Source organism: Trichomycterus rosablanca, chromosome 14 (assembly GCF_030014385.1).
Source record: "Trichomycterus rosablanca isolate fTriRos1 chromosome 14, fTriRos1.hap1, whole genome shotgun sequence".
Classification (NCBI taxonomy): domain Eukaryota; kingdom Metazoa; phylum Chordata; class Actinopteri; order Siluriformes; family Trichomycteridae; genus Trichomycterus; species Trichomycterus rosablanca.
In genome coordinates this window covers 3,944,797-3,957,701 of record NC_086001.1, presented here as the reverse complement: position 1 = coordinate 3,957,701, position 12,905 = coordinate 3,944,797, and the positions used below count along the sequence as shown (strand labels likewise).

General features: G+C 38.7%; 1 protein-coding gene across 1 annotated transcript in view; it reads right to left on the bottom strand.

The window, feature by feature from the left end:
- LOC134327097 (FERM and PDZ domain-containing protein 1) overlaps positions 1-11,945 on the bottom strand; it is a 37,150-nt gene extending 25,205 nt beyond the window's left edge. The window contains exons 1-2 of the mRNA XM_063009176.1: positions 11,815-11,945; positions 1,595-1,884 (exon numbers count right to left, since the gene is read on the bottom strand). The gene's annotated coding sequence lies outside the window, so the exon portion shown is untranslated. The remainder of the gene's footprint in view (positions 1-1,594; positions 1,885-11,814) is intronic.
- Positions 11,946-12,905: the final 960 nt, after the last annotated feature.

The window sequence follows — 12,905 nt, the reverse complement described above, 5'->3', positions numbered from 1 at the left end:
CCACTTCTAGATGTAGCCAAAATAATGAGACTGCTACTGTTTTGTTACTTTAGATCCACTGTATACTATGTGATTAAGAAGGAAGCAGTAGGGGTTTGGTCAGTGTTGGGACACATGAGTTTGAATCTCAGGCATCCACACAAACACAATTGGCTGTGATTGAGGGAGGGAAGGTCAGACGGGGTCTCATCCCACTGCTGCTGTGATATTTGATATCTAGGACTGGTCTGGGTTCCTGCATAATTAAGGGAAGTCACATGGAGCTGTGTTTGGTTCTCCATACGCAATTCGGCTCTGTGTGGAAACCCAAGACTGAGAGTTGATAAAAAGTGGATGCAGATTGTGACACGTGTCAGGAGGGGCGTGTGGTGATCCGGGTCTCCTTAACCAGATCCGAGGGGTTGTGCAAGTGGCAGCGGATTCACAATCGTGAATTGGAAAACAGCCTTGCCATTCGGTGCGTTCACAGTGCCAGTCCCGAGCCCGTATAGACATAGGAGTGTTGTGTCAGGAAGGGCATCCAGCGTAAAGTTTGGTATGAGGACCAGATCCAATATGGAAGCAGCTGAGAAAAAAAAATCCCAACAGAAGCCACTTCGTCTAGAAAACTCAACGTCCAGAAAACATTTTAAAATCAACAAACCCCCATCCCACATCCTGTGCTGAGCACCTACAGGTCCACTTAAAGCTTTTATCAAAGGCTGTTAAAAGATGCATACAGAATAAGGCGTATGAAGCATATAGCCTAGCATTAAGTGCATACTTCAAATGGCCGGGATTAAATTGTGTCAATATCACTGTCAGTAAATCATCAGATCGATAAGAAGGAGCTGAAAGTCAGTCCAGCTTGAGCTGTAGCAAAGACACAATTCAATGTATTTCAAATGTAATTTGTTTGCAGTGGCTTTTCACTGCTCTCACTCGCTCAGCGTCTTTGATCGTCTGAATCTCTTCCCCTCTCTCTACGCCTAACGCTCCTCGCTTCTTTCAATCTCTTCCTGCTTTTCTCATAAATCTCAATTCAATTAAAGTGCACTAAAGTCAGGTGTAATTCCCTTTTATGCCCCCTCCCTCTTTAAAACGCTCTAAAAGAGATGCTAGCCCACGCTATCTATGAGTGCTAATGGCTTCCCCTATTGCTAGGTTCAACACTAATGGGAACCGTGTTGGTGTCTAGCATTCGTTCATTTCTAGTCAGCAAAATGCTTTGATGATATTGAGGGTTAGCATTGTTATAATGCTTAAAATGTGATGGTGGTAACGGAGATGATTGTACTGGATCAAAACTTAAAAAATTGCCAAAAACAGGAATCAGGTTGTGAAACACCCCAAATCAATTTCAGTCTCAATAAAGTACAATAAAGTAAAACTGTAAATGCTAACACTAGCTGTTATCGATAGCCGATCAGAATGAAGATGTGGTTTGTCTCAATGGAGGAAAGTGGCAAACAGACGACCCTGAGATTGTAGAAGGGTAAGTGGCATTATTGGATTATACTGGGACAGAGCTGTACTGCGTCACACAACCTGAGCCGATCAGAGGCTCTTATACACACACACACATACACACACACACACACACACACACACTTACCCTGGGGTGTGTTGTGGTGTCAGAGCCTCATCTGAGAGAAACTGTCACTTCCACGGCACCATGCATGTGATCCTGTATCCATCAGTCGATGATCAGACGTTTGGCCCTGTGCAGGTTTTAACAGTCAGTGTTTTTCCTGTGGTTCAGAAACTTTCTTCATTCAGTCCAGTCCAGTCCTCAGATTGCAGTGTGTAACACCTCCATTCTCTGTCAATCTCAAATTCTTCAATCTGGTTGAAATAAGACGTAGAGTTGTCCTCGCCTTGCCAGAGGTGTCATTGATTTTAATCCTGTCGAAAATAACATAAAAGGGAAAGGGAAAGGGAAAATTGTATGTGGAAGTCAAGGTTTGTTTTTTGTTAAGTTAGTTTGTGTGGTTTTGTAAACTTTGACACAACAGATCCCGACAATGGGCTGTTCTAGGTCCCACTAATATTTATGATTATGTTGATCATTAATATGATAACGATAAAGATAGATAGATAGATAGATAGATAGATAGATAGATAGATAGATAGATAGATAGATAGATAGATAGATAGATAGATAGATAGATAGATAGATAGATAGACAGACAGATAGATATACAGACGGACAGACAGGTAGATAGATAGATAGATAGATAGACAGACAGACGGACGGACGGACGGACGGACGGACAGACAGACAGACAGACAGATAGCTATACAGACAGATAGATATACAGACAGACAGGTAGATAGATAGACAGACAGACAGATAGATAGATAGACAGACAGACAGATAGACGGACGGACGGACGGACGGACGGACGGCCGGACGGACAGACAGACAGACAGACAGACAGACAGACAGATAGATAGATAGACAGACAGACAGACAGACAGACAGATAGATAGATAGATAGACAGACAGACAGATATACAGACAGACAGATAGATAGATAGATAGATAGATAGATAGATAGACAGACAGACAGACAGACAGACAGACAGACAGACAGATCACTATATTAATCCCAGAGGGAAAGTCAAGTATTACAACAGCTCAAGATACATCAGAAAAAAAATTAAGTAAGTAAAAGACTCAGTTAAAAATGATTCATTAAGTAGGCTCAAGGTGCGTAAGAAATATTAAGTAAGTATTGCAGTACAATGTTGGTATATGGTTAAAATGCATTAGTGTAGTCTGATTTAGCAGCAGCCATACAGAAAATAAGAAAAAATTAGGGAAGAAATAGAAAAAACTGATAAAAAATGGGACTTATTTTGAGTAATAGGTCCGCCTGAGAAAATATTTTACTAGTTAACGAGCAGTTAATCTTCTATGAGATGCTTTCATGACCTTTTTATTTGAGTACATTGCTGCTTGTCCCCTAACGTCTCTCTGAATGAGCTTCGGCTAGTTTGTAACCAGCACAGGAAGTCTGACCATATTTCACCAGTCTTATGTAGTTTACCCCGGCTTCATAGTCCTGCTAATGACCTTAAATGGTTAAGCTTCAACAATCAATGCTTCAGTTCCTCTTAAAAGTGTTCAGTAGGTTTGGGTGGCCACTGGACTTCCTACACACTAAACTCGTCAAACCATGTCTTTATGGACCCGGCATGCTGGAACGGAAAAGTACCTTCACCAAACTGGTGTCAGAAAGTGAGATTTCATTTATTTTATATATATGATGGTTGAAAAACCTAAAGTAAATAATTAGGAGGGGTGTCAACATGGTGTTTTGACCATATAGTGTATTTAATTAAACAAAAGTGCATTCATGACAAACACTGTGTACATGATGCCAGTTTATTACAGGAAACAACAACTCACAACTTAAGGTAATTTAGCCAATCCACCTTTTGCATGTTTGGGGCTGGATAGGGCTGCAGTTCATCGCAGGGCTTTGGCCACCCTACAGTCAGACATAGCCGAGCATCTGTGTAGACGCCAAGCCAGCCGATAACAACACTGAGATACTAACCAGGATCTCAGCACTGGTGGGCTAATGTAATGGACCTCTGTGCTACCCGAGCGCCCTTATTGCAATATAAACACTGTAAAGTTGTATTGCTTAGCTCCACTCCGATCAAAAAATAGAAGACATCCTGTAGAAAGTGAGGACCCAACAGAGGAGACAGATGAAGAAAGACCTCATGTGTTGAGTTGGATAAAGAAGAAAGAAAAAGAACTGCATCATGCAGTCCCATCAGCCCATTTCCGTTCCCGACTGTTGAATTATTAATGCGTCCTGTACAGAATGAATGCAGCTCTCCTGACCTTCTTTCTCCTTCCTTTCTTTTATTTACCCCGTGTCATTGTGTTTGTCACTTTAGCCTGGAACCACTTCCTCTTTTTCCTCAGTGGCCACGTCTCTCCTTTCATCCAGTGTTTTATCCTGAAACGCTGAGCAGTGACGTCCATACTGCAGGACGAGAACTGTCCAGCCACGAGGCTACACTTGGTTAGAAGTTGTGTTAGATAAGGGGCAAAAAAACCCAATACACTTCAACTTGGGCACTTGGGTGTTGTTCCGGTCCATTACACTAGCCCACTAGACTACTAATAGTCTACACTACATCACTACATGTGATTGGCTACATCTGAGGGAGGGGATTGGCTAAAGCCCTGTAATGAATTGATGCCCTGTCCAGGGTGAGTTCATGCTTTGTGTCCAGTGGTGCCGGATGGAAGAGCACCCACCGCGACCCTGACCAGGTTACAGCGGATGATGAAATGAACTGAAATTTAGTACTCTTTTGTCACTTTAACTACTAATAGTACTAATAAACGCTGAAAGAGAAAGAGAGAGAGAGAAGTGGGGTGTTGACCTCCAAAGTGTATGGGCATCAATAATGCATTGAGCAAATGCTGCTGACACACACACACACACACACACACGGGTGTTCGTTCAAACAAATTCATAACTGATTACTGATCAATTTTTAAATACTAGAGAACTTAGGTGGCACAGCGGTAAAGTATGCTAGCCCTCGATCGCCAAGATCTGAGGTTCACAGTGCACTCTCAGTGCTGGTTCAAGCCTGGATCAAATTGAGGAGGGTTGCATCAGGAAGGGCATCCGGCCTAAAAACTGTGCCATATCAGGTAAGCAGACCAAAATGACTCGCTGCGGCAACCCCTAAAATACGGGAGCCGCGAAAAAATTACATTAATAACGTAATTGAAGCCACTCAGGTGGCGCAGCGGTTAAACACATGCTAGCACACCGGGGCTGGGATCTTGAATACATCGTATCGAATCTCAGCTCTGCCTGCGGCAGACGATTGGCCTGTTGTTCATATAAGAACCAGTGGCCAGTGGTAGCTCAGTGGTTAAAGTACTGGACTAGTAAACAGAAGGTTGCCGGTTCAAGCCCCGCCACCACCAAGTTGCCACTGTTGGGTCCTTGAGCAAGGCCCTTAACCCTCAATTGCTCATTGTGTTCCGCTCATTGTGTGTAAGTCGCTTTGGATAAAAGCGTCTGCTAAATGCTGAAAATGTAAATGTAAATGTAAGAGTGGGGTAGTAATAAGCTGGATAGGATCTCCTCATAACTGATGCAACTACGACCTCTGCTGGCTGATTGATGGCGCCTGCACAGGGGCGGGGAAGGAGTGCGTTGATCAGGGTGTGTCTCTCCGTACACAGGGCTGATCCGCATTAGCACTCGCCTAGTGCAGGTGAAAAAATGCATGCGGCTGCTGCCCACGTGTCGGAGGGGATTCGTTCTCCTCAATCAGAGCGGGGATCAGCATTAGTGGAGAGGAAGCGTGATGTAATAGGGCTAAAAGTCGGGAGGAAAAAGGGGGAGAAAATGAATAAACAAAATACTTATGCATAATAATTTAAGGGAGAAGAAGGTCAAACTAGACGATGGTACATTGAGCTACCACTGCACTATCAAGCTGTGGTGTCTTTACTCATTATTATACAGTACAAAAGTTAGCAACAATAACACTACAGCTTTGATTATCTAGAAAGTTCCCCTTTGACTTTAATTACAATCAAATTGCATCCTTGAGGTAACTTGTGACAACACACTCCTGTTTTCTGTTTTATAGCTTTAATATACCATATGGTGAAAGAAATTCATCTCTTGGTGAAGATGTAGCTCTGTCATTCACGGTGGCTCGGTGGGTAGCACTCTCGCCTCACAGCAGGAAGGTCCTGGCTTTGATTCCCAGGTGGAACGACCTGAGTCCTTTCTGTGTGGAGTTTGCATGTTCTCCCCGTGTCTGCGTGGGTTTCGTCCAGGAGCTCCGGTTTCCTCCAACAGTCCAAAAACGTGCAAGTGAGGTAAATTGGAGACACTAAATTGTCCACTGTGTCTTGAACTGATGAATCTTGTGTAATGAGTAACTACCGTTCCTGTCATGAATGTAACCAAAGTGTAAAACATGACGTTTAAATCCTAATAAATAAATAATACACTACTGCAGTTCTTCTCAAGCGTACTATGTTTATGTCTCTAAGTTTCCAGTTTTTCTCGGGAAATTCAGCAAGTGATCTTATAATATTTTATAACCTCAAATCAGATGCAAGTTCTTAATTAAAATCCAGTCCTCGGTGGTGAATAACGTTTTATCTCGTGGTACAATACAGTCGTCTTCTGCTCTTGAATGGAAACGCAAATGGTTGTCATGGTAACTAATGTTTTAAATAAGTGAAATGACCTTGTTGTTGTGTCCGACAGTGAAAGAATTTCGAAGTTGTGGCCAAAGGTACAGGGGTCTCTTTTCCACTCATAGTGTATATATGACCACCAGATGCGCTCCATCTGTCCTAGATTATCGAGTTTCACAAGATACATGGATCTATAAGTGTTTTCTGGGTTGCCTGACAATTACACCGCATCAAGTATTTAAGGGATGGAGTTACTGCTAAAAATAACTTTATAAATGAATTATAGACACCGACTGATTCATGCATTTTCTCTAAAGGTTTAACAAGGTTTTTCGGGCGGCACGGTGGCTCGGTGGGTGGCACTGTCGCCTCACAGCAAGAAGGTCCTGGGTTCGATCCCCTTTTGCCCTTTCTGTGTGGAGTTTGCATGTTCTCCCTGTGTCTGTGTGGGTTTCCTCCGGGTGCTCCGGTTTCCTCCCACAGTCCAAAGACGTGCAAGTGAGGTGAACTGGAGATACAAAATTGTCCATGACTGTGTTCGATATAACCTTGTGAACTGATGAATCTTGTGTAATGAGTAACTACCGTTCCTGTCATGAATGTAACCAAAGTGTAAAACATGACGTTACAATCCTAATAACATAAAAACAAACAAACAAGATTTTTCTGCCGCTACTATTTGCTCTTCTGTTCCTACAAAGCCACACTGTCACAGCATCTTTTTTCATATCTGCACTTTAATTATTATTTATTTGATTATTTACTTTGTTGATGTTTTTTTCTCACATTCACATTGCAGCCCCGCTCAGGCAACGTGATAAACAGCCTGTACATTCTGCTCTTTGTATTTCCTAAACATCTCTGAATGTAATTAGCATTGAGACGTCTTGCTTTTAGTATTTGATTAAGTATTGTTAAATATGTGTCAGTAAACTGGCCAATCTGAGATGTTTGTGCTTAAAATGCCCATGTAGTTACTACATCTCTGACTAGACCTTGCTGTGCTGTTTACATGGATTCCGATGGAGACTTCAGACTTTATTGTGAAGCACGAAGATGCTGGCACCAAATATCAAACATCAGGAACGAGGGTTTGATAAATCAGCACCTATAGTGCCTGGTAGGCTGGTAAAGTGTGTTTGTTGGTAACATTGCTGTTTCTTCCAGTCCCTCTGTGTGTGGGTGGGTGTGCTTCACACTTATATTTTGAGTTAAAATATCCTCCTGCGCACATAGAAGTGTGAGACCATGAGACCTACGCTTCAGTACATTTCTACTATATGATGGTTGCCATGTCCTTAACACTAACTAACCGTAACTGACCAGGTTATGTACTAAATATGACCAGGTTAGTCAACACTTTTCTACAGAGCTTTTAAAAAGACTTAGGGACACTTATTATTAGGGTTATTTTGGCAGTGGCCGGAATTTAAACAGCGGCCGGAATTTAAACAGCTTAGAGGTGTCACCAGGTCCTCCTTTGTTTTCCACTGCCAATCCCTACATGCTCATCCTTCTGTATAATATCACATCAGTGTGTGGAGTGCAAACATAACACCCTGCATTACACATTTTATCCTAATCAGGGTCGTGGCGCTACTGGGAAATATGGGGTGCAAGAAAGGAATACCCTGGGTAGGGCGCCAACCCATATTCATCGTGGATAGTGTTGGTTTTTAGTTCAGTTACATCTGAGGGCACAAGCAATTAATATTTATTTTCAGCCTTGCTCTTCACACACAAAGATTTCTCTGGATTCTCTTGATCTTTCAGGAATGTTATGGACTGTAGACAGTAAATGTCTACAATTCCTAATAAACTGTAAAATATTTGCACATGCAGTTTTTTTTTTGCAATGTGGTAAACCTTGTATATTTGCGTATAAACAACTGATCCTTTTGTTAAATTTTTTTTTAATTTGTCAAGATAGCTTCACCTGTCATATATTTACCCGTTTGCCTGTAGAAAGGTGATTCTGGTCATTCACAAACCTCCCAGTCTTACATGGCCCATGTCCCAGCTTATTTCAGAATGTGTATCAGGCATCAAATATGAATTAGCATGGATTTACAAAAATCAATAAAAAATCAATTAAATGCACTAATGGACTGACATTTTAATTTAGAATTAATTATGCAATGTTAAATGTACACTGTAATATTTAACATTAAATTTACATTGTAATGTTTACTTAACATAGTAATAATAAATTCACACTGCAAAATTAAAGTAACACTGTATTGTTAACACTGTAATCTTAAATTAACACTGTAATGTTTAACACTTATATAAAATTAACACTGTAATCTTAAATTAACACTGTAATGTTTAACACTTATATAAAATTAACAGTTATATAAAATTAACACTGTAATCTTAAATTAACACTGTAATGTTTAACACTTATAATAATAATAATAATAATAATACATTTTATTTATATAGCGCTTTTCAAGATACTCAAAGACGCTTTACATAAGACAAATAATCAAAACAAATACGTACATACACCATACAAATCATAGTACAAAATCAAAATAGTACATCAACATCAAGAATAATTAAGATAAAAACAAAGAGAGCAGCATAAGACAGTTCATTAAAAATTAGCTAAATTATGAGAGAACAACAAATATAGAACAATTTCTTAAAATTAGACAGAAACAGGACAGATTCACATGCAATCAGGAAACTGAAAACTTTACAAGTTTTAGGATCTAGGACTTCACATTTCTGTCGTGATCTAAGTATAAAAACTATTAAAAAGAATAGCAAAAATAAAAGCATTTATTTCGTGTTGTTACAAGTTAAATGCCACTCTGAATAGATGAGTTTTGAGAAGTGACTTGAATTTGGACAGGTCAGGACAATCTCGTAGGTGTTTGGGGAGAGCATTCCATAAAGATGGAGCAGCTATGGAAAAGGCCCTGTCACCCCAGGTCCGGTGCTTGGTCCTAGAGGGTATGGACAGTAGATTAGCCTCAGAAGAGCGAAGGCTACGGGAGGGAATGTGCTGATGGAGCAGGTCGGTGAGGTAGGATGGGGCCTGATTATGGAGAGCTTTGTGAGTGAATAGAAGAATTTTGAATTGAATGCGTTGAGCAACGGGAAGCCAATGAAGTTTTTGGAGAACAGGTGTAATATGATCACGGGAGCGAGTATGAGTAAGGAGGCGAGCAGCTGAATTCTGGATATACTGAAGTTTTTTTAGTATTTTGTTAGATAGAACACTATTATTGCATGCTATTGCAATAATCAATTCTGGATGTAATAAAAGCATGAATCAAGGTTTCGGCGGCAGAAAAGGAGAGTGATGGACGTAGACGTGCTATGTTTTTTAGATGAAAGAAAGCAGTTTTGGTGATGTGATTTACATGGCGGTCAAAAGAGAGGTTGCTATCAAAAATTACACCAAGATTTCGGATGTTAGAAGACGGAGACAACGTGTCATTATCAATGGTAATTTGAAAATTTTTTGTGGTTTTTGCCAGGGTTGTAGGACCTACGATGATCATATCAGATTTTTCACAGTTTAATTTGAGGAAATTAGCTTTCATCCACAATTTCATTTCAGTGATGCAATTTGTCAGAGTGGAGTGAAGCTCAGTATTAATGGATTTGGAGGAGATGTAAAGCTGAATATCATCAGCATAGCAGTGGAAATGTAAACCATGCCGACGTATGATGTCACCAAGGGGGAGCATATAAAGAATAAACAAAAGGGGACCTAACACTGAGCCTTGGGGAACGCCTTGGGACAGTGGAGCAATGGCAGAACTACAATTGTTGATATTAACAAACTGTTGTCTGTTTACGAGATATGACCTTAACCACAAAAGGGCAGTACCAGTGATGTTGACAGAGGATTCAAGGCGGGACAGAAGAATGGAGTGATTAATGGTGTCAAAAGCTGCAGTAAGATCAAGGAGGACGAGAATATTAATTTGTCCAGAGTCTGAGGAAAGAAGAAGGTCATTTGTGACTTTGAGGAGGGCTGACTCAGTGCTGTGCTGGGGGCGGAAACCAGACTGAAATGATTCAAATAGATTATTGGAATTTAGGTGATCTTTGAGCTGTGAGGCAACAACACGTTCCAGTATTTTCGACAGAAATGGAAGATTGGAAATGGGCCGAAAGTTACTCATAATGTTAAGTAATAATGTTACTTATATAAAATTAACAGTTATATAAAATTAACACTGTAATATTAAATTTACACTGTAATGTTTAACACTTATATAAAATTAACACTGTAATATTAAATTTACACTGTAATGTTTAACACTTATATAAAATTAACACTGTAATATTAAATTAACACTGTAATGTTTAACACATATAAAATTAACACTGTAATATTAAATTAACACTGTAATGTTTTATACTGTAATATTAAATTTACACTGTAATGTTTAACACTTATATAAAATTAACACTGTAATATTAAATTTACACTGTAATGTTTAACACTTATATAAAATTAACACTGTAATATTAAATTTACACTGTAATGTTTAACACTTATATAAAATTAACACTGTAATATTAAATTTACACTGTAATGTTTAACACTTATATAAAATTAACACTGTAATATTAAATTAACACTGTAATGTTTAACACTTATATAAAATTAACACTGTAATATTAAATTTACACTGTAATGTTTAACACTTATATAAAATTAACACTGTAATATTAAATTTACACTGTAATGTTTAACACTTATATAAAATTAACACTGTAATATTAAATTAACACTGTAATGTTTAACACTTATATAAAATTAACACTGTAATATTAAATTAACACTGTAATGTTTTATACTGTAATATTAAATAAACACTGTAATTGTTAACACTATATTATTAAATTAACACTGTAATATTAAATTAACACTGTAATATTGAATTGACACTGCAATATTAAATTAACACTAATGTTTAACATTATAATATTAAATAAACATTGTAATATTAAATTAACGTTGTAATATTGAATTACCACTGTAATGTTTTACACTGTAATATTAAATTTACACTGTATTGTTTAACATTATAATATTAAATTAACATTGTAATCATTGTAATTATGTTAAATGTACACTGTAATATTAACACTGTACTATTAAATTTACATGTTATTGTAAATTGTAATGTCAGATTAACACTGTTATAATAAATGATCTCTGTAATAGTGAAATGACACGGTTATGTTATACATTTACATTGTAATGTGGAGTTAATAAAGGTAAATTTATACTATAATGTAACAATGAATGTATAATGAAATAAACACTGTAATATTAATACTTTACACTATTATGATAAATTAGAAGTTATTCTATTATTTACACTGTAATGTTAAATGTACATTGTAATGTTAATTTTATACTTTAGTGTTGAATTCGCACATCTTTTGGCTGCTTTATAATAGTAAATGAACACTGTAATGTTTAATTAGAATGTATTATGATAAAGTGACCCGGATGTCGCGTTTAATGAAACTATTTTACTGTGTGAGTGAAAACACTCTTGTTAAATCATCTCACCTCTACACACCTCATGTACATTTATTAACTATCTCTTATTAACAGCAGTATATAAATAATAATGTTTAAAACTCACCTCAGGAGTATAAAAGTGATTTTATTATAATTATCCACACAGAGAGGAACAATCCAGAACCGTTATTTCAAATTCTGTTAGAGGCGCGTGCGCTCCAAACTAACCAGCGCGCGCGTATCAGGAGAGACGCACTGTAACTGAGATCTACTCACGGCGCATGCGCAGACCTCTCTCTCTCTCTCTCTCTCTCTCTCTCTCTCTCTCTCTCTCTCTGTGTGTGTGTGTGTGTTTGTGTGTGTGTCAGATTTAAAAGCCCCCTCCCCCCCGTCCAGGGTGTTACTGTGTGTCTTGTGCCCATTGAAAAGCTGGGATAGGCTCCAGCACCCCCCCCCCCCCACACACACACACACACACACAATGCCTCCTGCCGCCCCTGTGACAACCAGCTTTGCCCCCCCTACGGCCCCCCTAGGAATACAGTGTATGTAACTCAAATTGAATATGAAAAAGACAAGGATTGAATAAATGGCATTTAAGCAGAGCAAACGCCTTAAATTGTGATTCTTTGTTGATCTGTTTACATCAAACTCAAGAAAACGTAGACTGAAAACTGCATAAATAAAATGTTGAATTCTACTGAATATCGACTGTTTCCTCTTAATGCCCACAATGCATTTATCCAAAGCGACTTACAGTGACAGTATACAGTCTGAGCAATTGAGGGTTAGGTGCCTTGCTCAAGGGCCCAACTGCAGCAACCTGGCAGTGGTGGGGCTTGAACCAGCGACCTTCTGATTACTAGTCCAGCACCTTAACCACTAGGCTACAGCTTGCCCATTTGCATCAGAGCAGGTGAACTTGATTCACAGTTGCTTATGCTTCCTAACTTATGCTTTCTTAACCAACCCTCCCCGGAGCAGAGAGGGTTAAGGGCCTTGCTCAAGGGCCCAACATTTCACTTTATAATTCATTTTATAATTTACTATACTTTATAATTTATATTTTACAGCTGTTGTAACTTATAATATATACCAGCCTTGTAGTGTTAACCGAAATAACATTTCCATCTGCATCCTCAGGTCCTGTTTGGTGTTGTGTGTTGTCTGAGTGTTGTTGTGGTTATACAGATACTTGTTTGTACAATGTGAATC